At 48.1% G+C, this 24,763-nt stretch overlaps 2 non-coding genes across 2 annotated transcripts; both read right to left on the bottom strand.

Moving 5' to 3' along the window:
• Window positions 1-378: 378 nt before the first annotated feature.
• LOC144287333 (U2 spliceosomal RNA) lies at window positions 379-569 on the bottom strand. Its single transcript, XR_013355171.1, has one exon. It is a non-coding gene; the product is annotated as a U2 spliceosomal RNA (small nuclear RNA).
• Window positions 570-7,041: 6,472 nt separating this feature from the next.
• On the bottom strand, window positions 7,042-7,232 carry LOC144287354 (U2 spliceosomal RNA). The gene has a single exon (XR_013355195.1). It is a non-coding gene; the product is annotated as a U2 spliceosomal RNA (small nuclear RNA).
• Window positions 7,233-24,763: the final 17,531 nt, after the last annotated feature.

Genomic DNA, 24,763 nt, shown 5'->3' with positions numbered 1-24,763 from the left:
TGGAGCCTGCTTCTCTCTCCCTCTCTTCTCTCTCTGCTTTTCATAAGTAAATGAAAACTTAAGGAAAAAAAAAAAAAAAAAAAAAAAAGGTAAAACTCAAACTTAAAAACAGCTTTAGGGAAATGAACAACTTAAACCAGAAAGAGAAAAACAGTAGTACAACGGTCAGTTGCTCCCACAAACCGTGAAAGTGCGGCTGAGGTTAGCAGAGCTGGAGAAAAAAAGAAAACAAGAAGTCAAGTTCGATTCAAGCCTCGCCCTGAGCTCTTTTCTTGCGCTAAGCCCCGCTCCCAACCCTCCCCGAGAACAGCAGAGAGCCTCTGTAAGCGCGGCTCCGGAGAACTTAGGCTCTGTCTTTGACAACCCAGTGTTTCCCCGAGGGGGTGCACCGTTCCTGGAGGTACTGCAATACCAGGTCGATGCGCGGAGTGGACGGAGCAAGCTCCTATTCCATCTCCCTGCTCCAAAAATCCATTTAATATATTGTCCTCGGATAGAGGACGTATCAGATATTAAACTGATAAGAACAGATACTACACTTGATCTTAGCCAAAAGGCCGAGAAGCGATACCGCCGCGCACCCCCCCGCGCACGCCCTCCCGACGACGTCCACCTTACACTCACGGTGACTCGGCTCCCGCTCCGCCCACGTCCCGCTCCCCCCGCTTCTCCCACCGTGGCACGGGCGGCACTAGCCGCTAGGCTCTCCTGAGGCCTTGTAAAGTCTCTTCCTTTTAAAAGACAAACGATGCGTCCGTCGTCGCGTCGTCGCCGGCCCCGCAAGGCCCTTCCTAATTTGAATGGCCCGCCCCTCCGCGCGCGGAGCCCTAGAGGCGCGGCGGGCGGCGGAACCCGGCTGCGGGCCAGGCGCCCTCGGCTTCCCGCTTTGGCCCGCCTCGGGGGAGGGCCGTGGAACCGGGCGTGGGGCTGGCGCCGGGGGCTGGCGCTGAGTCGTCCCAGGGCCCAGGAGGCTCCTCACGTCGTCACTGCGGGACCCTACAGGCTGGCTGGGGCCAGGGCGTGGGGAGCCCAGAAGCGCCTGGCTGGCGTCACCTGCCAAGGGCTCCAGACACCAGTTGGGACCCGAGACCGGGCCCTGAACGGGTGGCCTCCCTACCGCCCCATCGGGAGGGCTCCCTGGGCATCTACCTAACCCCCTGGGCCTCCGTTTCCCCAGGGCAGAAGTGGCCACCTTCCTACGTTCCCTCCTTCGTGGGACTGAGGGAAGGCCGAGGTAGCTCGTGACCTGACCTGGGGGTTTGAGTGGTCCAGGATGTGGGTCCTAGGTGCCACGAGGTACCAGTGGAGGCGTCGTGCCTGTGACAGCGAAACGAGTGAGCCGCGTGCGCTATACCGTAGCCAGACGCTTCTCCTCGGCTGGGCCAGACTTGCGCTCAGCGCTCTTCAGCGCTCTCTTCGCGTCCAACTTGCAGAGTTTACCTGCGGAAGGAGGGAAGGAGCGGTGGAGGCAGAGGTTAGGCAACTGGCCCGAGACCACACAGCTTGGCGAGTGCAAGGGGCAGGCTAGGCCGAGGAAGCCGGGGGCGCCGACAAACGAGGAATGGTTCTTCTGAGTCAGGCCCACGAGGAGACTGAGCATTGCCGATGCTGACACACGGGTCCTCTGGGGTCCTCTGCCCGCTGCCTCCGCCGACGGGACGCGGGCGGGGGTGGGGGGTGGGGCGGGTGCGCCCCGGAGCGTGGAGCTGGCGTGCGTGGGCGCTAAGCCCTGCGGACCTGTGGGACCTAGCGAGTCACCTGGCCTCCTCCGTCAACCCTTCCATCTGACATCTCTAAACCGGGACATGATGAGATGACAACTTATCAGACATGATTATTAGCAGTAAGGATACAGGCTTCTTTCTTTTTTTTAAGATTCAATTCATTCATTCATTCATTCTTTCATGCATGCATGTATGTATGTATGTATGTATGTATGTATGTATGTATGAGAGACCGAGGGGGAGAGAGAGGCAGAGACATAGGCAGGGGGAGGAACGGGCTCCCTCCCAGGAGCCCCATGCACGACTCGATCCCAAGACCCGGGATCACCACCTGGGCCACAGACTGACTGACGCTCAACCGCTGAGCCACCCAGGTGGCCCACGACACATGTTCCGCATACGGTATATCGGTGAGAACCAGACGCAGGCCAAAACCTGTCAGGCAGGTCCTTTCTCTGTAGCCTCCTCGTCTGGAAAGGGAGACTATCAACAGCTGGCAGAGAGTCCTGTGCTTCATCTTCCCTCATCCACCCAGGGCCCCTGCTTCTCCCTTACCTGGCTTTCCTGTATTCCACAGCACGGCGTCACTTGACATTTTATACATTTATTTATTGCCGTTTAGCCTCATAGCATGTAAGCTCTAGAACGGGGAGCTTGTTCTGTTTGGTGCACATTTATACCTCCAGCGCTTCCATCGAACAGAACGTGGCATACGCTGACTATATTTCATTGAGTAAATGAATCAGTAAATATTATATAATGTGACCCGTACCTATAGAAAGTGACTAGCCAACCTCTGGGCCTGTCGTAATCATGACTCTGCCTGGGTTCTAGTATAGTTCCGCTCCCTTCCACGCTCCTAAGGCCATCTTGTGCTCGCCAATTTAGCTTTGTAGCATTTCATCTTAGAATGAGGTGCTTTGGATTGCAGATATGCATGTTCTGTCAAGGAAAAGGAATATTTGGGATCCCTGGGTGGCGCAGCGGTTTGGCGCCTGCCTTTGGCCCAGGGCGCGATCCTGGAGACCCGGGATCGAATCCCACATCGGGCTCCCGGTGCGTGGAGCCTGCTTCTCCCTCTGCTTGTGTCTCTGCCCCTCTCTCTCTCTCTCTCTCTCTCTCTCTGTGTGTGACTATCATAAATAATTTTTTTAAAAAAATGTACATGAAAAAAAGGAAAAGGAATATTTATCATCGTGAAGTAGTGATTTCCTATTGTAGGGGGCACCTGGTTGGCTGGGTCCTCCGAGCACGTGACTCTTAATATCGAGGTCATGAGTTCAAGTCCCACGCCTGATGTGGAGCCTAATGAAAAATAAACAAATAAAATACTTAAAGAAAAAGATTTTATTTATTTATTCATGAGAGACACATAAAGAGTGTCAGAGACGGCAGAGGGAGAAGCTGGCTCCTCGCCAGGAGCCGGATGCGGGACTCTGTCCCAGGATCCGGGATCACCCCCGGAGCCAAAGGCAGATGTCCAACCACTGAGCTACCCAGGTGCCCTTAAATAAAATACTTTATTTTTTATTTTTCTTAAAAAATTTTATTTATTTATTCATGAGAACACACACACACACACACACACACACACACAGAGGCAGAGACACAGGGAGAAGCAGGGAGAAGCAGGCTCCATGCAGGGAGCCCGACGTGGGACTCGATCCCGGGTCTGCAGTATCACGCTCTGGGCCGAAGGCAGGCACCAAACCCCTGAGCCACCGGGGCTGCCCTAAAATACTTTAAAAAATGGTTTATCGGGGCACCTGGGTGGCTCAGTTGGTTAGGCATCTCCCTTCGTCTCAGGTCTTGATCCTAGGATCCTGGGATCGAGTTCTGCATCGGGCTCCCTGCGAGGAGCCTGTTTCTCCCTCTGCCTCTGTCTCTGTGTCTCTTGTGAATAAATAGATAAATAATCTTTAAAAAAATAATAGAATCTTTAGAAAAATCACTCGAGGTGGGACAGTTTGCCACCTTGCTGCTCAAAGTGTGGTCCCTACCCCAGCAGCACCGGGGTCCCATGAGCATGTTGGAAATGCAGAGCCACAGAGTATTTAACAAGACTCTCCTGGAACGCACGTGTACCTTACGGGTTGACGAGCGTTCTGCTACAGGACTTGATGACTGAGGGAGAGAGACGGGAGCAGCAGCAAACATAGTTTTTAGGATCTCAGCTCTCACAACCAATATACGCAACCCAATCTTCTCACCGCTCTTCTCTCACCTTTACCTTCTGAACCTCTGAGGAGAGTCTGCAAAGCAGTTTCCACAATCTTCTGGTGGTCAGACAGAGAAAAGGAGGGTGCCCAGAACACAGGAGGCAAGGTTTCGTTTTTTCTTTTTAAGTTGTTAGTGACTCAGAGCCTCCGAGAACTGTGGCTGGGATAATAAAAAAGCCTTAATGCTCCTGGAGAGAGACGAACAAAGAAGCGTGGAGCTGTCACCCTGCGTTTCTTTGACACGTGTCGGTGTTGATCCAAGCCTGAAAGCCCAGGATGTTACGCGTGGTGGTCAAGGCAGTGCATGGGCCCACAGAGCGCCTGCCCCCAGCCTCTCATCCCGAATATATTCAGGATCCTGGGACTAAAATAGCAGGGCTTATGTGCTGGAGAGCAAGTTTCATGTCCCGCTAGATTAGATCTGTAATACTAGTGAGACTCAGAACCCAGAACGGGGCTTCACAAGTTGCCTGCCATTATTTAGCACCAACTGTGTGCCAGCTAATCCCTTCGTTTTCTGTTTTGGTCTTTCCACAATCCCAAAGGGAAAATGTTATCTATCATGTTTTTCACCTGAAGAAATCGAGGCTGCCAAGGACCACCGCCCAATATCTTCATTCAGCTTTCTTCCTCTTCCTCCTCTCACAGAATTAAGGGGACCCTTACTCTTGGCTGGTTGTTTTACATCTTGGTTATCGGTGGATCCTTATTCCCATCCACCATGTGAGGACGTGGGTCAGGGTTTATGATCTCCACTTAACAGATGGGAAAACTGAGCTTCAGAAAGAGATTTGAGCTAACTAGACGCGGAAACAGACTCAGGTGCATATGGCATGGCGGGGCGGGGCGGGGGTTGCGTTGGCACGCACTGATTTAAGAAGCTGGAAAACACGCTCCCAAGAGCAGAATGTTGGGAGTCTGGCCCATTGTTTAAGATCCAAAGTGGGGGGCACCTGGATGGCACAGTCAGCTGCGTCCGACTGTTGGTTTCTGCTCAGGTCGTGACCTCAGGATCGTGAGATGAAGCCCCACAGCGGGGTGAGTCTTCAGCCAGGAGTCTGCTTAGATTTCTCTCGCCGTCTGCTCCTCCCCTCCCTTCCCTTCCAACAAATCAATAAATAAATCTTTTTTTTTTAAATGTTTATTTATTTATGATAGTCACACAGAGAGAGAGAGAGAGAGAGAGAGAAAGAGAGAGAGAGGCAGAGACATAGGCAGAGGGAAAAGCAGGCTCCATGCACCCGGAGCCCGACGTGGGATTGGATCCCGGGTCTCCAGGATCACGCCGTGGGCCAAAGGCAGGCGCTAAACCGCTGCGCCACCCAGGGATCCCAAGGATGCTTAACTCTTAGAAATCTTTAATTTCCAGTGAAAACTAAGAAGCAAGCCACCGTGAACCATCTTAGCATTTTGTGGCTTGGCAGATTTATCCTTTTGTAATTTCTAGAAACACATGCTTTCTCATGTACATTTCTTACTGTGGCACTAAACACGTTTATTAATAGATCCAAATATATTCAATTCCTCTATTTAAGAAAAAAAGCAAAGAGCGGATAAGCCACTTTTTTTGTTCAGTAATCGATGTTTCAATGTTTCATTTATTATCTTATTTGGATGTGATCCGGATATCTAACGAAAGTAACTCATCTCTTAGCTTAGCTTAGCAAAACTTTAAGGTTTCAGGCGGAGTCAGTTAGGTTGAGCGTCCGCTTTCAGCTCAGGTCATGATCCCAGGGTCCTGGGATCAAGGCCTGAGTCAGGCTCCCTGCCCAGCAGAGTCCGATTCTCCCTCTCCCTCTGCCCCCTGCTCATGCTCTCTCACACACACTCTATCTCAAATAAATACATAGAATTGTAAAAAAATAAAAAGTAAAAAAATAAAAATAATAATAATGATAATTCACCTAGGAGTGCTTGGCTGGCTTAGTTGGTAGAGCATGCAAGTCTTGATCTCTGGGTCGCGGGTTCCAGCCCCACATTGGGTGTGGAGATTACTTAAATAAACAATAGAGCTGAAACATTCCATTGTAGGCACACAAAAAACAGTTCATCTAAAAACGTTTTATCCTATTCGTATGTATTTGATTTACTTGTTTTGTTAAATTATATTCAGACTACCCACAGAACTTCATGAGACAGGAGACAAAATCTGCCTCACGCCGAGGTATTTTCCTTGCTGGCAAATTTTATAAGAGATCCTTTTTAAAAAGATTTTATATATATATATATATATATATATATATATATATTTTTTTTTTTATGATAGGCACACAGTGAGAGAGAGAGAGAGAGGCAGAGACACAACACAGGCAGAGGGAGAAGCAGGCTCCATGCACCGGGAGCCCGACGTGGGATTCGATCCCGGATCTCCAGGATCGCGCGCCCTGGGCCAAAGGCAGGCGCCAAACCGCTGCGCCACCCAGGGATCCCTTATTGATTTTAAATATTCTCTTTATTCATGAGAAACACGGAGAGAGGTAGAGACCTAAGCAGAGGAAGAAGAGGGAGAAGCAAGCTCCCTGCAGAGAGCCCTTTGCGGACCTCGATCCCAGGACTCTGGGATCAGGCCCTAGATTCATGAGGGCAGACACTCGACCCCTGAACCGCCCAGGTGTCTTAAGGGTTTTAAGGGGGCAGGCCTGGGTGGCTCAGCGGTTTAGCGCCGTCTTCAGCCCCGGACGTGATCCTGGGGATCCAAGATCGGGTCCCACGTCAGGCTCCCTGCATGGAGCCTGCTTCTCTCTCCCTCTCTTCTCTCTCTGCTTTTCATAAGTAAATGAAAACTTAAGGAAAAAAAAAAAAAAAAAAGGTAAAACTAAAACTTAAAAACAGCTTTAGGGAAATGAACAACTTAAACCAGAAAGAGAAAAACAGTAGTACAACGGTCAGTTGCTCCCACAAACCGTGAAAGTGCGGCTGAGGTTAGCAGAGCTGGAGAAAAAAAGAAAACAAGAAGTCAAGTTCGATTCAAGCCTCGCCCTGAGCTCTTTTCTTGCGCTAAGCCCCGCTCCCAACCCTCCCCGAGAACGGCAGAGAGCCTCTGTAAGCGCGGCTCCGGAGAACTTAGGCTCTGTCTTTGACAACCCAGTGTTTCCCCGAGGGGGTGCACCGTTCCTGGAGGTACTGCAATACCAGGTCGATGCGCGGAGTGGACGGAGCAAGCTCCTATTCCATCTCCCTGCTCCAAAAATCCATTTAATATATTGTCCTCGGATAGAGAACGTATCAGATATTAAACTGATAAGAACAGATACTACACTTGATCTTAGCCAAAAGGCCGAGAAGCGATACCGCCGCGCACCCCCCCGCGCACGCCCTCCCGACGACGTCCACCTTACACTCACGGTGACTCGGCTCCCGCTCCGCCCACGTCCCGCTCCCCCCGCTTCTCCCACCGTGGCACGGGCGGCACTAGCCGCTAGGCTCTCCTGAGGCCTTGTAAAGTCTCTTCCTTTTAAAAGACAAACGATGCGTCCGTCGTCGCGTCGTCGCCGGCCCCGCAAGGCCCTTCCTAATTTGAATGGCCCGCCCCTCCGCGCGCGGAGCCCTAGAGGCGCGGCGGGCGGCGGAACCCGGCTGCGGGCCAGGCGCCCTCGGCTTCCCGCTTTGGCCCGCCTCGGGGGAGGGCCGTGGAACCGGGCGTGGGGCTGGCGCCGGGGGCTGGCGCTGAGTCGTCCCAGGGCCCAGGAGGCTCCTCACGTCGTCACTGCGGGACCCTACAGGCTGGCTGGGGCCAGGGCGTGGGGAGCCCAGAAGCGCCTGGCTGGCGTCACCTGCCAAGGGCTCCAGACACCAGTTGGGACCCGAGACCGGGCCCTGAACGGGTGGCCTCCCTACCGCCCCATCGGGAGGGCTCCCTGGGCATCTACCTAACCCCCTGGGCCTCCGTTTCCCCAGGGCAGAAGTGGCCACCTTCCTACGTTCCCTCCTTCGTGGGACTGAGGGAAGGCCGAGGTAGCTCGTGACCTGACCTGGGGGTTTGAGTGGTCCAGGATGTGGGTCCTAGGTGCCACGAGGTACCAGTGGAGGCGTCGTGCCTGTGACAGCGAAACGAGTGAGCCGCGTGCGCTATACCGTAGCCAGACGCTTCTCCTCGGCTGGGCCAGACTTGCGCTCAGCGCTCTTCAGCGCTCTCTTCGCGTCCAACTTGCAGAGTTTACCTGCGGAAGGAGGGAAGGAGCGGTGGAGGCAGAGGTTAGGCAACTGGCCCGAGACCACACAGCTTGGCGAGTGCAAGGGGCAGGCTAGGCCGAGGAAGCCGGGGGCGCCGACAAACGAGGAATGGTTCTTCTGAGTCAGGCCCACGAGGAGACTGAGCATTGCCGATGCTGACACACGGGTCCTCTGGGGTCCTCTGCCCGCTGCCTCCGCCGACGGGACGCGGGCGGGGGTGGGGGGTGGGGCGGGTGCGCCCCGGAGCGTGGAGCTGGCGTGCGTGGGCGCTAAGCCCTGCGGACCTGTGGGACCTAGCGAGTCACCTGGCCTCCTCCGTCAACCCTTCCATCTGACATCTCTAAACCGGGACATGATGAGATGACAACTTATCAGACATGATTATTAGCAGTAAGGATACAGGCTTCTTTCTTTTTTTTAAGATTCAATTCATTCATTCATTCATTCTTTCATGCATGCATGTATGTATGTATGTATGTATGTATGAGAGACCGAGGGGGAGAGAGAGGCAGAGACATAGGCAGGGGGAGGGACGGGGTCCCTCCCAGGAGCCCCATGCACGACTCGATCCCAAGACCCGGGATTACCACCTGGGCCACAGACTGACTGAAGCTCAACCGCTGAGCCACCCAGGTGGCCCACGACACATGTTCCGCATACGGTATATCGGTATATCGGTGAGAACCAGACGCAGGCCAAAACCTGTCAGGCAGGTCCTTTCTCTGTAGCCTCCTCGTCTGGAAAGGGAGACTATCAACAGCTGGCAGAGAGTCCTGTGCTTCATCTTCCCTCATCCACCCAGGGCCCCTGCTTCTCCCTTACCTGGCTTTCCTGTATTCCACAGCACGGCGTCACTTGACATTTTATACATTTATTTATTGCCGTTTAGCCTCATAGCATGTAAGCTCTAGAACAGGGTCCTGTGTTCAAGTCCCACTCGCACGTGGAGCCTACTTAAAAATAAATAAATACAATTTTTAAAAAAATGATTTCTCGGGGCACGTGTGTGGCTCAGTCGCTTTGGCGTCTGCCTTTGGCTCAGGTCATGATCTCGGAGTCTTGGGTCTGAGCCCTGCATTGGTCTCCCTGCCCAGTGGAGAGTTTGTTTCTCTCTCTCTTTCTCTCTGCTACTCCCCCTGCTTGTGTTCTCTCTTTTTCTGTGTCAAATAAATGACTAAAATCTTTCAAAAATTATTTCGGGGAGCCCTGGTCGCTCAGCTGTTTAGCACTGACTTTAGCCCAGGGCGTGATCCTGGACACCCAGGATCGAGTCCCACGTCCGGCTCCTTGCATGGAGCCTGCTTCTCTCTCTGCCTGTCTCTGCCTCTCTCTCTCTCGCTCTCATGATTAAATAAATAAAATCTTTTAAAAAATAAAAATAAACAATGATTTCCCCTTCTAGTTCACACACCAGCTTCTCGTGTGTTTGGTTAGTATGGGTCTCCCTTAGCCTGCTCACGTCAATGGGCACAGACCAAAGTGCCTGCAAAGTTAGAGCAAGTGTGACGGTCAGGCCCTTTCCAAGTGTCCAACTTACTATCGCTTCAAGGGAGTCGGGAATGATAAGCCAGGGGCAGAGACTTGAAGGGTACAGCTAGCTTTCTCATCCAATGCATGTTCCCCACGGCCTTGCCCAACCGTCTTGTTATCAAACTCTTGCATCGTATGCAGTGGTGTCTTCATAAGCCAGATTGTTCATCTTTCCATGTGCTTCACATCCACTATTATTTGCTGTGAACTGAGTGTTCATATTCTTTGCTCACTGTCCTTAGAATTGTTGATTTTTTGCATTTCTATCTCTGGCGCGCTTCGTATTTGTCCCAGTATATAAGTTCCGGTATTAATCTGACTTTATTTTTTCTGGATGGCTACCCAGTGGTTCCTGCATCATATATGGAAGAGCCCATCTAATCATCATTTTCAGATGCCACCTTTATCATACCAAAAAGTCCTCATATATATTTAGATCTATTTCTGGATCTCCCTTTCTTTCCTATTTTTCTTTCGTTTATTTTATTTTTAAATTTTATTTACTTATTCATGACATGGGGGGAGAGAGAGAGAGAAGAGAGAGAGGCAGGCTCCATGCAGGGAGACCGATGTGGGACTCGATCCCGGGACTCCAGGATCAGGCCCTGGGCTGAAGGTGGCGCTAAACCTCTGAGCCACGGGGCTGCCCTGAAAACCTGTTTTTAAATTTGTTGATTCAGAGGCACCTCCGTCGCACAGTCAGTTAAATATCTAGCTCTTGGTTTCGGCTTAGGTCCTGATCTCAGGGCCCTGGGATCAAGCCCCACATCAGGCTCCGTGCTCAGCTTGGAGTCTGTTTGAGATTCTCTCTCCTCTCTCTGCCCCTCCTGCTCATGCTCTCTGTCCCTCTCTCCCTCTCTTCCTCTCTCCCTCTCTTCCTCTCTCAAATAAATAAGTCTTTCAATAAAATAATAACATAAAATGAAATTTTTGGTCCACCCAATTCTTCGGTGTAGCACCTGCTCTGCACCTGTCACTGTGCGGGCCCGGGATCACACAGGTAAATGTGACCTTGTCCTTGGTCACAAGGGGCATCTGCCATGCTCATGCTCTTCCATTCCTCTCTGCCGCCATTCAGCCACATCCACTCCTCACCCAGCTGTTGGGGAAGCCTATGCACAACCAGAGAACATCTGTTGGTGCCATGGTTGCCGACTCCAGGGGCTCCTGTGCTCGGTCCTCGGATCTGAGAGGGCATTGAGTCCCCACCAGCCGAGGAGGACAGCACCCTCGAGTCCAGGCCCCATTGCATATATTTTGCCTGGTCCTGTGGCAGCCCTGCCTTCACTGTCCCCTTGCATGGCTGCATCAGCTTCTTTCCATCACCCCAGCTTTCATAACTAGTGGAAGAGACCTGGCTGGAGAGACTAGTGAAAGATACCTTGTTTCAAAAGTGGCTAAAAAAAAAGATTTTATTTGAGAGAGAGACAGAGAGAGAGAGAGAGAGCATGAATGGAAGGGGAGGGGCAGAGGGAGAAACACTCCCTGCTGAGTGGGAAGCTCAAAGTCAGGGCTCATTCCCAGGATCCTGGGATCAGGACCTGAGCCAAAGGCAGACACCTAACCAAATGGGATCACCTAGGCACCCCTCACCTTGAGCCATTTTTGTTTGATGTTTAAGATTTTATTTATTTATTCATGAGAGACCCAGAGAGAGAGGCAGAGACATAGGCAGAGGGAGAAGCAGGCTTCATGCAGGGAGATGATGCAGGACTCGATCCTGGGACCCCAGGATCCCGTCCTGGGCTAAAGGCAGACACTTAACTGCTGAGCCACCTAAGTGTCCCCCAAATAAAAATCTTAAAAAAAATGGGGCGCCTGGGTGGCTCAGTGGTTGAAAGTCTGCCCTTGGATCAAGTTGTGATTCTGGGGTTCTGAAATCAAGTCCTACATCAGGCTCCCCACAGGGAGTCTGCTCCTCCCTCTGCCTATGTCTCTGTGTCTTGCATGAAGAAATAAATAAAATCTTTAAAAATTTTATTTTATTAAAATTGTATTTATTTATTCATGAGACACACTCACACAGAGAGGCAGAGACACAGGCAGAGGGAGAAGCAGGCTCCCTGCAAGGAGCCCAACGTGAGATTTGCTCCTGGATCCCAGGATCACGCCCTGAGCCGAAAGGAGACACTCAGCCGCTGATGCCAATTATTCAGGCGTCCCACAAATAATTTTGAAAAAATGACTTGAGGTGGGACAGTTTGCCACCTTGCTGCTCAAAATGCGGTCCCTACCCCAGCAGCACCAGGGTCCCATGAGCATGTTGGAAATGCAGAGCCACAGAGTATTTAACAAGACTCTCCTGGAACGCACGTGTACCTTCCGGGTTGACGAGCGTTCTGCTACAGGACTTGATGACTGAGGGAGAGAGACGGGAGCAGCAGCAAACAGTTTTCAGGATCTCAGCTCTCACTACCAATATATGCAACCCAATTCCTCACTATTTTTTTTCTCACCCTTACCTTCTAAACCTCTGAGGAGAGTCTGCAAAGCAGTTTCTGGAATCTTCTAGCGGTTAGACAGAGAAAAGGAGGGTGCCCGTAATATGTGAGCTAAATTGTTGTATTTATTTATTTTTCAAAGATTTTATTTATTTATTTATTTGTTTGTTTGTTTGTTTATTTATTTATTTATTTATGAGAGACAGAGAGAGGCAGAGACATAGGCAGAGGGAGAAGCAGGTTCCCTGAAGGGACTCTGATGCAGGACTTGATCCCAGGACCCTGGGATCACGACCTGAGCCAAAGGTAGATGCTCAACTGTTGAGCCAACATGTGCCCCCAAATACCACATGTCTATAGCACATACACAGAAGTACATGAAAGATGTAAACAGAGACCTTATGACTTGCATTTAAAAATTATTGCCCCCCCCCCCCCAAAAAAAATTATTGCCATGGGGCGCTGCAGTGGCTTCATCAGTTAAGCATTCAACTCTTGATTTCAGCTCAGGTCACGATCTCATGATCTCAGCATCATGGGATCAGCCCGGAGTCCGGCTCTGTGTTTGGCAGGGAGTCTGCTTGTCTCTCTCTGCTCCTCCCTACTTGTGTTCCTCTCTCTCTCCCTCTCTCTTAGATAGATAGATAGATAGATAGATAGATAGATAGATAGATAGATTTTAAAAATGATTGCCCTGGGGGTGCCTGTCCTGCTCAGTTGGCAGAGCATGTGACTCTTGATCTTAGGGTCATTTTTTCAAGTTCCAGATTGGGGGTAGTGTTTATTTAGAAAAAATATATCAAGCTGGGCAGAGTAAAGAAAAAAAGAAAAGAAAAGAAAAAAAAAACTATTACCATGAATTAGATACAACAATACAAACTCATGGGATCCCTGGGTGGCGCAGAGGTTTGGCGCCTGCCTTTGGCCCAGGGCGTGATCCTGGAGACCCGGGATCGAATCCCACATCGGGCTCCCGGTGCATTGAGCCTGCTTCTCCCTCTGCCTGTGTCTCTGCGCCTCTCTCTCTCTCTCTGTGACTATCATAAATAAATAAAAATTAAAAAAAAAAAGAACAATACAAACTCATAACTTAGAAAAGTCAGATCAAAATGGTTTTTCTGGTAAACAGGACTTTTTCTATTAATTTTTGTGGGGAAGACATTGAAGATTTTTATTTGTCCTTGACAAAGTTCCAAATGACCTTTCCTCCTTTTTTTTTTCTTTTTTTTTTTACATTTTTTTTTTAAGTTTTTATTTATTTATGATAGTCACAGAGAGAGAGAGAGAGGCAGAGACACAGGCAGAGGGAGAAGCAGGCTCCATGCACCCGGAGCCCGACGTGGGATCCCGGGTCTCCAGGATCGCACCCTGGGCCAAAGGCAGGCGCTAAACTGCTGCGCCACCCAGGGATCCCTTTTTTTTTCTTTTGATAAGAATTACCTCCCTGAAGTTTGTACATCAGGAAGATTGTCTACCCTAGTAGAACATTTACATCTCAAAGGCACAGGGAGAAAGAAATGCAAGCTCCTACATACTTTTCGAGATAAATAGGGGAGGCAGGGGAATTGATAAAAAGATTAGATGAACTTTTTTTTTTTTTTTAGATGAACTTTGAATAACAATTCTGGAGCCATCCAGCAAGTAGGCTTTGCTTTGTAAGATCTGTAAAGCAAGGACAGCTTTTTTTTTTTTTTTAAGAGTTCATTTATATATTCATGAGAGACACACAGAGACACAGGCAGAGACACAGGCAAAGAGAGAAGCAGGCTCCATGCAGGGAGCCCGATGTGGGACTGGATCCCAGTACTCCAGGATCACGCCCCGGTCTGAAGGCCTGCACCCAACCATTAAGCCACCCAGATGTCCCAGGGACAGCTATTTTTAATTCCTTAAAGAATGGGTGGCCACCTAAGTGATATCATCGGTTGGAAGGTTTTTCTTCCCTCTAGATATGTATGTATGTATGTATTTAAAGATTTCATTTATTTATTCATGAGCGACACAGGCAGAGACATAGGCAGAGGGAGAAGCAAGCTCCATGCAGGAAGCCCGATGTGGGACTCGATCCTGGAACTCTGGGATCACGCCCTGAGCCAAAGGCAGATGCTCAACCTCTGAGCCACCCAGATGTCCCCCCTCTAGGTACTTAGCTTAGGGGAGAACGTCTTACAAAAATTCCTATCAGGCTTTGAATATTGGCTTCCAGTTGGCCAAATTTGTGATCATGGTGTTATTGAATCCTTTCAACTATCTTGTCAGGTTTCAGCCAGGACAAATAGTGACTATTTCTGACCGTACTGCACAAACCCATTAATTTAATTGTAGTTTCCCCTTAGCTATTTAAGGGAGTAACGTAAATAAAACTTAAAAAAAAAATGTAAAAAAAAAAAGAAAAAAAATAAGGAGGAAAGGTCATTTGGAACTTTGTCAAGGACAAATAAAAATCTTCAATGTCTTCCCCACAAAAATTAATAGAAAAAGTCCTGTTTACCAGAAAAACCATTTTGATCTGACTTTTCTAAGTTATGAGTTTGTATTGTTCTTTTTTTTTTTAAAATTTTTATTTATTTATGATAGTCACAGAAAGAGAGAGAGAGGCGCAGAGACACAGGCAGAGGGAGAAGCAGGCTCAATGCACCGGGAGCCCGATGTGGGATTCGATTTGATTACAACTGAGACATCAATCCTTGGGCCTGTGTTTTGATGGTGGAGCCCAAGGAGAAGGGTGCAATGTGGGAGGATAAGGTGTTCTTTTAGATGCCTGGCCTAAGGGACGCCTGGGTGGCTCAGTGGTTGAGCGTCTACTTTCGGCTCGGGGTGTGATCCTGGAATCCTGGGATGGAGTCCCACATGGGACTCTGCATGGAGCCTGCTTCTCCCTCTGCCTGTATCTCTGCCTCTGTGTGTGTGTGTGTGTGTGTGTGTCTTTCATGAATAAATAAGATCTTTAAAAATAATTAAAAAAAAAATAGATGCCTGGCCTTGGAGCTGCTGTAGCTATAAAGTGAATAGCGTGGTGGGTCTTGGTTTACAATCCTGTTCCAAAGTTCTTTCAGAGTGTTCAACTATTGTCACGAGTTCAGTCAGACTGGTGCCCTCCCATCTTCTCTTCTGCCTTTCTAGCCTCCACTAATCTGGAGATAATCCACTTACAAACAGGGCAGCTAGAGCAGGTTCAGTGACCTGAGGAAGAGAGCTTCCAAACCAGCTTTAAAGTCTCCCAGCTTTATTTATTTTCAATATTTTTTTAAGGATTTGTATTTATTTATTCATGAGAGACACAGCGAAAGAGAGAGGCAGAGACACAGGCAGACGGAGAAGCAGGCTCCTCGCAGCGGGCCTGATGTGGGACTGGATTCCAGGACCCCGGAATCACGCCCAGAGCCGGAGGCAGACAGACGCGCAACCACTGAGCCACCCAGGGGTCCCTAGATTTTATTTATTATTTATTTATTTATTTATTTATTTATTTATTTATTTATTTATTTATAAGATTTTATTTATTTGTTCATGAAAGACACACAGAGAGTGAGGCAGAGACACAGGCAGAAGGAGAAGCAGGCTCCATGCAGGGAGCCCGACGTGGGACTCGATCTTGGGTCTTCAGGATCACACCCTGGACTGAAGGTGGCGTCAAACCGCTGAGGGACCCGGGCTGCCCAAGATTTATATTTTTAAGTAATCTCTACACAGAGTGTGGGGCTTGGACCTACAACCCCCAAATCAAGAGTTGGATGCTCCTCCTATTGAGCCAGCCCGATGCCCCTGTTTGCATATTTGAATAACAGAGTAATCAGTACAAACTATGGAAAACTCTCGGAATGGCTTGTCAAAGATCAGTTGCTTTTTTACAAGTTCTTCTATCTATGAGAACATATTGAAGGTTCTAGACTGAAGATCTTGAATGCCAAACGTGGGGTTTTGCCATTTTGCTTTCCTGCGTCTATTTTTGACCTTTGCTGGGTCCTTCAACAAGTACATAAATGATAAATATCTGGCAGCCCAGGGTCATAGGCCCCCATAATGACAAAATTCTTCAAAAAACTTGTGGGGGTCCTCCCTAGGCTTAGGAAACTCTTTATCTATGACACTAAGTTCAGCCTTTGACTAAGGAGAGAAAGACACTGAGTAGGATCTTCTGAATCCTTGGGTAGTTCCTATCTATCTATCTATCTATCTATCTATCTATCTATCTATCATCTATCATCTATCTATTTATTTATGAGAGAGTATATGCACACAAGTGGATGGGGTGGGGGGCAGAGGCAGAGGATCTGAAGCAGACTCCCCCACTGAGCGGGGAGCCAGCTGTGGGGCTTGATTCTAGGACCCTGAGATCATGACCTGAGATGATCCAACATGAGCCACTCAGGGGCCCCGGGGAGTTTCATCTTAAAAAGTAACTTTAAGGGGTGCCTGGGTGGCTCAGTCGGGTATGCCTCTGTCTTGGGCTTGCCTTGTGATCCCAGAGTCCTGGGATAGAGCCCATGGGTTCTGCTCAGCGGGGAGTCTGCTTCTCCCTCTCCCAACCACTGCCCCCTACTTGCTCATGCGCTCTGACTCTGAAATAAATAAAATCTCTAAAAAACCAAAAAACAAACAAAAACCCCTATAGAAAAGGTAACTTTAACAGTCTCTTTAGGGTAGAGTAGAAAGGCAGTTAAGCGGCAAAACAAGCAAGATCTCAGATAAAGAAGGTTAGAAGGGAACAGTAGGAGTTATGTTTGTCTTACTGTATTTTATTTTTGGTATTTCTTAGGTCTTTAACGTTTCATTGGCTCTTTCTTTGGTTGTTTTTTCTTTTTTCTTTAAGATTTTATTTTTTTATTTGAGAGAGAGGGAGAAACCACGAGCAAGGGGAGGGGCAGAGGGAGAAGCAGGCTCAACTCCCCGCTTAGCAGTGGGGCTAAGTGATGTGGGGCTGGGTCCCAGAACCCTGGGATCACAACCAGAGTGGAAGGCAGGTGTTTCACCTATTCAGCCACCCAGGTGCCCTTCATTGGCTTTTTGTAATGAATCTTTTTTTTTTTTAAGATTTTATTTATTCATGAGAGACACATACAGAGAGAGAGAGAGAGAGAGAGAGAGAGGCAGAGACACAGGCAGAGGGAGAAGCAGGCTCCATGCAGGGAGCCCGACGTGGGACTCGATCCCAGGTCTCCAGGATCAGGCCCTGGGCCAAAGGTGGCACTAAACCACTGAGCCACCAGGGCTGCGCTGTAATGAATCTTTTAATAAAGCTATTTTGGAATCTTGAAGCCTTTTAGAAACTTCTGCATACCAAATAAGTATGCTATTCTGTTTAATTCAGGAACCCTTACTTTCATGTGCACTTCTTAAATAAATGATTTTTTTTTTGATTGAAACATTCCCTAGAATGGTCACTGTAATTCTAGGTTTTTAGTAAGATTTTGCCATTTTTGTAGATAGCTACAGCTTCCAGGACTCTGGTTTTTAGACACAAAGTAAGCAGGTTTGCTGGAAGATGGCGTGTTTAGCTCTTTATATTTAAAGGGTCCTATTTTGTTAACTACCTGGAACTTAAATAAAAACCTTAAAGTAAGTAAATAAGAGATCTATTTCCTTTAACGAAGTCGTTTTGGGTGTTTTGGTGCCAGATTTTTTTTTTTAATTTTTATTTATTTATGATAGTCACAGAGAGAGAGAGAGAGAGAAAGAGGCAAAGACACAGGCAGAGGGAGAAGCAGGCTCCATGCACTGGGAGCCCGATGTGGGACTCAATCCTGGGTCTCCAGGATCGCGCCCTGGACCAAAGGCAGGCGCCAAACCACTGCGCCACCCAGGGATCCCCTGGTGCCAGATTAATACCTAAGAGTGATGTGCTGCAGGGCTGGGGATTGTGTGATATTTTACACAGAAATCTCCTTGGGGTTTGTGGGTTTGTGGGTGAGTGTCAGTCTAATTCTTTCTATGACCAACTTATCTTAACCTGGGGATCTCTGTTTTATTTTATCTTATTTTGTTTTAAAGATTTTGTTTATTTATTCATGAAGGACACAGAGAGAGGCAGGGACATAGGCAGAGTGAGAAGCAGGCTCCCCGTGGGGAGCCCAATGCTGGACTCAATCCCAGGATCCCTAGATCATGACCTGAGCCAAAGGCAGCAGCAGCTCAACCGCTGAGCCACCCAGGTGCCCCTATTTTATTTTATTTTTTAACTATTTTAAGTAATCTCTACACCCAATGTGGGGCTTGAACTCACAACCCTGAGATCAAGAGATGCATGTCCCACCTACTGACCCAGCCAGGCACTCCCTAACAGCTGTTAAATTCTCCACCCATGCCCTCTGTCTGTGGCTTCTTTGGCTTCCAAGATTCCCATTACCAATAGCTTTTACTCACTGGATCCACTTCAATTTAAGGTGGACCCAGTTGGACTCCAATTGGTAACCATCAACAGTTCCCAGTGTGGAATCTGGGACTGGGGAAAGGACTGACCGGCACACCCAAAGAATGGGGACCGCAGACTGATTCTAAAATGGTGGACTGCAGTGGCCACCAGCAGTCCCCAACATGGAATCTGGGACAAAACCAAGGGCTGAGATTTCCAACCAAATAAGGAACTGTGCAAAGTAAATTCGGTTCGAGCTTGATGCAGAGAGAGCAGAGTTCAGACTCAGAACTGACCCACCACCCACAGGACCAGCGAGAAAGAGAAAACAACAGCTTCACGGGTGCCACGCCTGTTTCTCATCCTCAAATGCTGTCAGAAGTTTGCTTGGTCACTGCCAGTAAATGTGTTAAAAAACAAAAAAAAATCAACTGACAAAATTCGAAGACCTAATTGGTCTTATTCACTGATTCACGAGTTAGGTAGCATCCCACATAGCACGTAGAAAGGGGCTCAGGAGAGCTGTACAAAATGGAAAACTTTTATAGGCAGAACTGGGAACGGGCAGGAAGTCATTACCAAAAAAGAGGAAAGGAGTGTTTCAGGCAAGGTCGCCTGCCTTTGAGGGGAAAGGCTGGAGGGCCATCCTGCAGATTACACACTGGTGCTGATCAGAAAATTCCAGACTGACTGGTTAAAAGTCTCATTCCTGCAATTAAGTCTTGATTTGCTTTCTTAGGGGCAAGTGACTTCATTTTGGGATCTTTCTTTCCTTTCCTTCCTCTCTCCCTCCTTCCTTCCTTCTGTCCTTCTGTCCTTCTTTCCTCCCTCCCTCCCTCCTTCCTTCCTTCCTTTTTCTTTCTCTTTCTTCTTTCACACGTGCCTGCACATCTTTTTCTCTTTCTTCCCTCCGTAAGTAAATAAAATCTCAATGGATAACATCTTAAATTTATAAAATACTGTACAGATGGTCCCCAACTTATGATGATACATTTTACACCTTCTTGACTCTACCATGGTATGAAATGATACACATTCAGTAGGAACTGTACTTCGATTTTTGAATTTGGATCTGTCCTCGGGCCTGCGATATATGGTACAATTCTCTCTCATGATACTGGGTAGCAGGCAGCCACAGCTCCCAGTTAACCACAGGATCTCGAGGGTAAACAACTGATACCCTGACAACCATTCTGTACCTGTACGGCCATCCTGTTTCTCACTTTCAGTACAGTATTCGATATAAATTACATGAGATATTCGAGATAGTCAACACTTTGTTATCAAGTAGGCTTTTGGTTAGATGACCTTGCCCAACTGTAACTAATACAAGTATTCTTGTAACCAAACTCAAGGAGTTTGCTGCTTGGGATGCATGTAATTGAGCACAATCCAAGGAACTATTGAAAGCAAAGAATGTTTTTTTTTTTTTTTAATTTTTATTTATTTATGATAGTCACAGAGAGAGAGAGAGAGGCAGAGACACAGGCAGAGGGAGAAGCAGGCTCCATGCACCGGGAGCCCGATGTGGGATTCGATCCCGGGTCTCCAGGATCGCGCCCTGGGCCAAAGGCAGGCGCCAAACCGCTGCGCCACCCAGGGATCCCAGCAAAGAATGTTTTATTACTTGTTTATTACTTGTTTCAAGTAAGGAGGCAGGGGGTATAGCTCTCAAAGCAATGGGGTGTCTGACTGGCTCGGTGGAGTGTGAGACTCTTGATTTTGGACTTGTGAGTTTGAGCCCCACGTAAGGTATAGAGCTGGCTTAAAAAAAAAAAAAAAAAAAGGCACTGTCTCTCCTGGGGTTAGTACCGGAGCTTTATAAAAATTAATGAATTAATTAATTTTTAGATTAATTGATTTTAAAATTAACTAATTTTAAAATTTGTATTATTTGTTTCAAATTTAAACTAGGTAGTTGACATACAATGCAATATTAGTTTCTGGAGTGGTATTCAGTGATTCATCACTTGCTTACAACACCCAGTGCTCATCATAAGGAGCGCCCTCCTTTGTACTTATCACCCATCTAGCCCCTCCCCCACGCACATCCTTCCATCAACTCTCAGTTTATTCTCTGTCGGTAAGAGTCTCTTATTTTCTTTACCCCCTTCTTATATATTCATCTGTTTTTCTTTTAAAAGATGTTATTTATTTGAGAGAGAGAGAAAATAGGTGGGCGTAGGGGCAGAGGGAGAAAGAGAAATTGACTCCCCACTGAGCAGTGAGCCTGATGCCAAGCTAGATCCTAGGACCCTGAGATCATGATGTGAGCTGAAGGCAGATGCTTACCTGAGTGAGCCCCATAGGCACTCCTGTCTATTTTCTTTCTTAAATTCCACATGAGTGAGATCACATGGTATTTGTCTTTCTCTGAGTGACTTATTTCACTTAGCATAATGTGCTCTAGCTCCATCCGTGTCATTGCAAATGGCAAGATTTCAGTCTTTTTGATGGCTGAGTAGTATTCCTGTGTGTGTGTGTGTGTGTGTGTGTGTGTGTGTGTAGGCACATCTTCTTTATTCCTCCATCAGGTGTTGGACATGTGGGCTCTCTCCATAGTTTGACTATTGTGGATAATGCTGCTATCAAAAACAAACAAACAAACAAACAAACAAACAAACAAACAAACATTGGGATGCACGTATCCCTTCAAATCTGTATTTTTGTATCCTTTGGGTAAATACCTAGTAGTGCAATTGCTGGATCTCAATGGAGCCCGATGTGTGACTCGATCTCCAGAGCCGGGATCACATCCCGAGCCCAAGGCAGACGCTCAACCGCTGAGCCACCCAGGCGTCCCTAGGGTAGTCCTATTTCTAACATTGTGAGGAACCTCCGTACTGTTCTCCAGAGTAGCTGCACCATTTTGCATTCCCACCAACAGAGTACCAGGGTTCCCCTTTCTGAACCTCATCCTGACCAACATCTGTTGTTTCTTGTGTTGTTAATTTTAGCCATCTTTACAGGTGTGAGACAGTATCTCATCGTGGTTTTTATTTTTTCTTTCATTGTGGTTTTGATTTCTATCTCCCTAATGATGAGTGATGTTGAACATCTTTTCATGTGTGTTAGCCAGCTGGAGGTCTTTTTTGGAAAAGTGTCTACTTGGGTCTTCTGCCCACTTCTTAATTGACTTGTTTTTTTGGGTGTCGAGTTTGATAAGTTCTTTGTAGATTTTGGAATCGAAGCCTTTATCAGATATGGCATTTGTAAATATCTTCTTCCATTCCCTCGGCGACCTTTGTGTTTTGTTGCTTGATAGGAAGCTTTTATTCAGTGTACTGGGGGAAGGGGCAGGGACCTCACATAAGCACTTTAGTTCCATTGGCCATGCCTAGCATGTCAACATGCTAGTGCTTACACAGCATATTTTTAAAAATGGCAGAAAACTCCATCTATAGGAGGAGATCTTGGAGTATTGTAATGAGCTAAAGGGAACTTCAGGACAACTCAGGGAGGGTTTCTTCCCAGGTCTTTGGCTCCAATCCAGCTCAGACCGGCTCATGGAAGGGGCTATCAGGTGAAACAGCCCGCTGAGTGTCTCCTAGTGGGGAACTGCTCCTGCAAAACAAAACACATCCTTTCCCTGCTTTTGTCTCTTCCCCTCCTCAATTTGCTGATAGCTTTCAGACTTTTTATTTGAATACGTTCCCTTTGCATCCTAGGTAATATTTTGAGCACACCCAAGGTAGACTAGGCTAAGCTATTGTCAGCGAACCCTCTTGATTGACCACAGACCTCAATGGTTATTTCTTACTGCATTTTCTTAAGGCATTGACAGTGACTGGAGCATTCCCATTGCCAGACCAAAAAAGCCCTGATAGCAGTGGAGTGTCTAGAAGACTGCACCTCACATGTTCCCTTCCATGCCCATAATCATGGGCTGAACACATACCAACCCCCATCCATGATCATATGCTCTCTGCCTTTTCTCTTGCATGTACCCTCCTGAACCTTGATAAACCTCTAAGTGTCCATCTTGCCATTGGAGAGGTCCGTTATTTTTTATTTTTTAAAAGATTTTATTTATTCGTAGACACACAGAGAGAGGGGCAGAGACACAGACAGAGGGAGAAGCTCCCTCCACGCAGGGAGCCCGATGCTGGACTCGATCCTGGGTCTCCAGGATCACACCCCAGGCTGCAGGCGGCGCCAAACCGCTGCGCCAAGGGTAGCTGCCCCCGGAGAAGTCCGTTATTAAGGCCTGAGCCTGTTCCCTTCCTTAGCGGCTAGCACCAGAAATAAATCTCTCCCTTTCTCTTTTCCAAACCCTCCTCTCTTGAGTTACTGGCTTCTCCAGGGAAGAATTTATCCGAGTTTGTTTGGTAATTGTGTTGGCAAACCCAGCCAGGAGCTATGCTTTTGATTTGTCCAGCCCCCTCCAAATTCCCCAGGAGAGAGTGCCAGGGCGGACCTGTTTGTTTCCTGAATTAGCAGCTATGATAGATTGTTCTGTAACACTATGATGGTTTGTATGCTGGTGCATTAAATGCACTTTCGACCTAGATATTTTTTTTTTTCAACTTACGATGGGTTGATTGGGATGTAAAAGCCTCTGTTGTTTGAATCCTGTGCCTATGTGGATTATTTCCTTTAATCATCACAACACTTTCTGGATAGAGAGGTATTATTATCTCTATTTTGCAGGTGAGTCAACTGATCAGAGCAACTAGGCCACATTTGTACACATGATAATACAGCTGGCATCTCACAGGGTTTACCTGGCCAATGCTTCTAAATATACTTTATTCCTTTCACAACAAAGATCCGGGCTTTGGATAATAACAAGCTTTATTTAAAACTTCAAATGAGCAAGTAGCTACAATCAGGTAAGGGGAAGTTCCCTGAGGGCCAAGAGGAGTTAAAACCCAGACTAAAAGGAGTGTAGTGGTGTGTGGAGGAGAATCCCACAGCTGGAGGGAAGTCTGAGGTCAGAGGTAGGGGTTGGGAGAGGCAGTGTGCACAGGGGAGGGGAAGGGCGTGATGTCGTCGGATTCACCTTGAAAATCTCTCCTCTGGCAGAAGCATTGACTCCTGCTCACTGTGAGGGCAGGCCCTTTCTAAGCATTCCATGGGATCTTCCAAAATGTGGTGTCTCTCCCAGATCGGATGGGGGCCCTCAAATGTAGGGGGTCCCCATCCGGTGGGGGCCAGTAGTGGGGGCAGTGAAAGGGTTCACCTGAGGCACAACAAAGGAGATAGAATTTTATTGAATACACTGCAAGGGTGGGGGGCAGGAAAGCAGAGAGTGTCTGCAAGGTAGTGAGTGGTGGCTGTATTTAAAGAGGGAAGGTGAGGAGGTGTGGGGATCTATGGAATTTCCCTTTTTTGGTAACTGTGCCTGGTTGGAAGTAGCCCACTGGTTAGTTAGGGCCAATGGATAGTTTGAGGCGGGTCACCCCATGAGCCTGTCCGGATTCAGTTTGGTGGTGGCTCACAGTTGCTCAAGCCTGTTGTCTAAAGGTGGCCTCCACACAAAAAGTCTCACAGGAAAGGCTCAGAGACACTGAGTGACCTACCCAAGTACCACCAGCTAGGAGGTGGCACAAACAGGATTCAGCCTGAGTGTGTTGGACTCTGCAGCCCAGGCTGACTCCACTCAACCAGCTGCCCGAATTGACAGGTTCTTCGGGAACCTGTTCTCCGGTTCAAGGGCTTTTCTCCCTTGTCACCTTCCCACCTCACCCTGCTTTCCACCAGCATGGTGTTTGAAACTGTGGCTGGGTTTGCAGCCCTGAAGCTGGACTCAGGCTCTGCAGCTTCTAGAAAGATTGTTATCTGTGGGTAAGGGCATGTGGCTGTAGGAGGTAGCCTCGCAGTCATTAGCCTACCCAGCACCTGCTCCTGGGTTACAGGAATGATACCTTCCCCTGGCCATTCCACCTACTGAGGATGAAAATCAGGTAGGAGAATTAAAAAAACACCAGCCTGTAGCTGGATAATTTTCTGCCTTGTCTTGTATATTCCTCACCCATTAATCCACTTAGTCCTGATACCAGTCCTGCAAAGGAGGTAACAAGTAAAACCCTTCTAATTCTACGGGCAAGGAGACTGAGGCCCAGGATGTTAGGTAGGCTCTCTGGGGTCAGAGGAAGAGGTAGATCCCAGGCTTGAGCCCAGTGTTCTAAATCTCATTAGCCACCCTGCCTTTTTGGGGGTCAGACCCCAGTAAGGGTTTGTTGGGTTTTATATTTTCTGTCCTCTTGACTCAGTACAGCAGGAGGAGATGGAAGACTGAGGGAAGGGGAAGTCCAGAGAACTTTGGTGGTGGGGAGGAAGGGCACAGCAGAGGGCCTGATGATGATGGTGGAATCCTGGGAA

The sequence above is a fragment of the Canis aureus genome, chromosome 16 (assembly GCF_053574225.1).
Source record: "Canis aureus isolate CA01 chromosome 16, VMU_Caureus_v.1.0, whole genome shotgun sequence".
Classification (NCBI taxonomy): domain Eukaryota; kingdom Metazoa; phylum Chordata; class Mammalia; order Carnivora; family Canidae; genus Canis; species Canis aureus.
The sequence above is the reverse complement of the archived record's forward strand: the minus strand, read 5'-3'. Positions and strand labels throughout refer to the sequence as shown.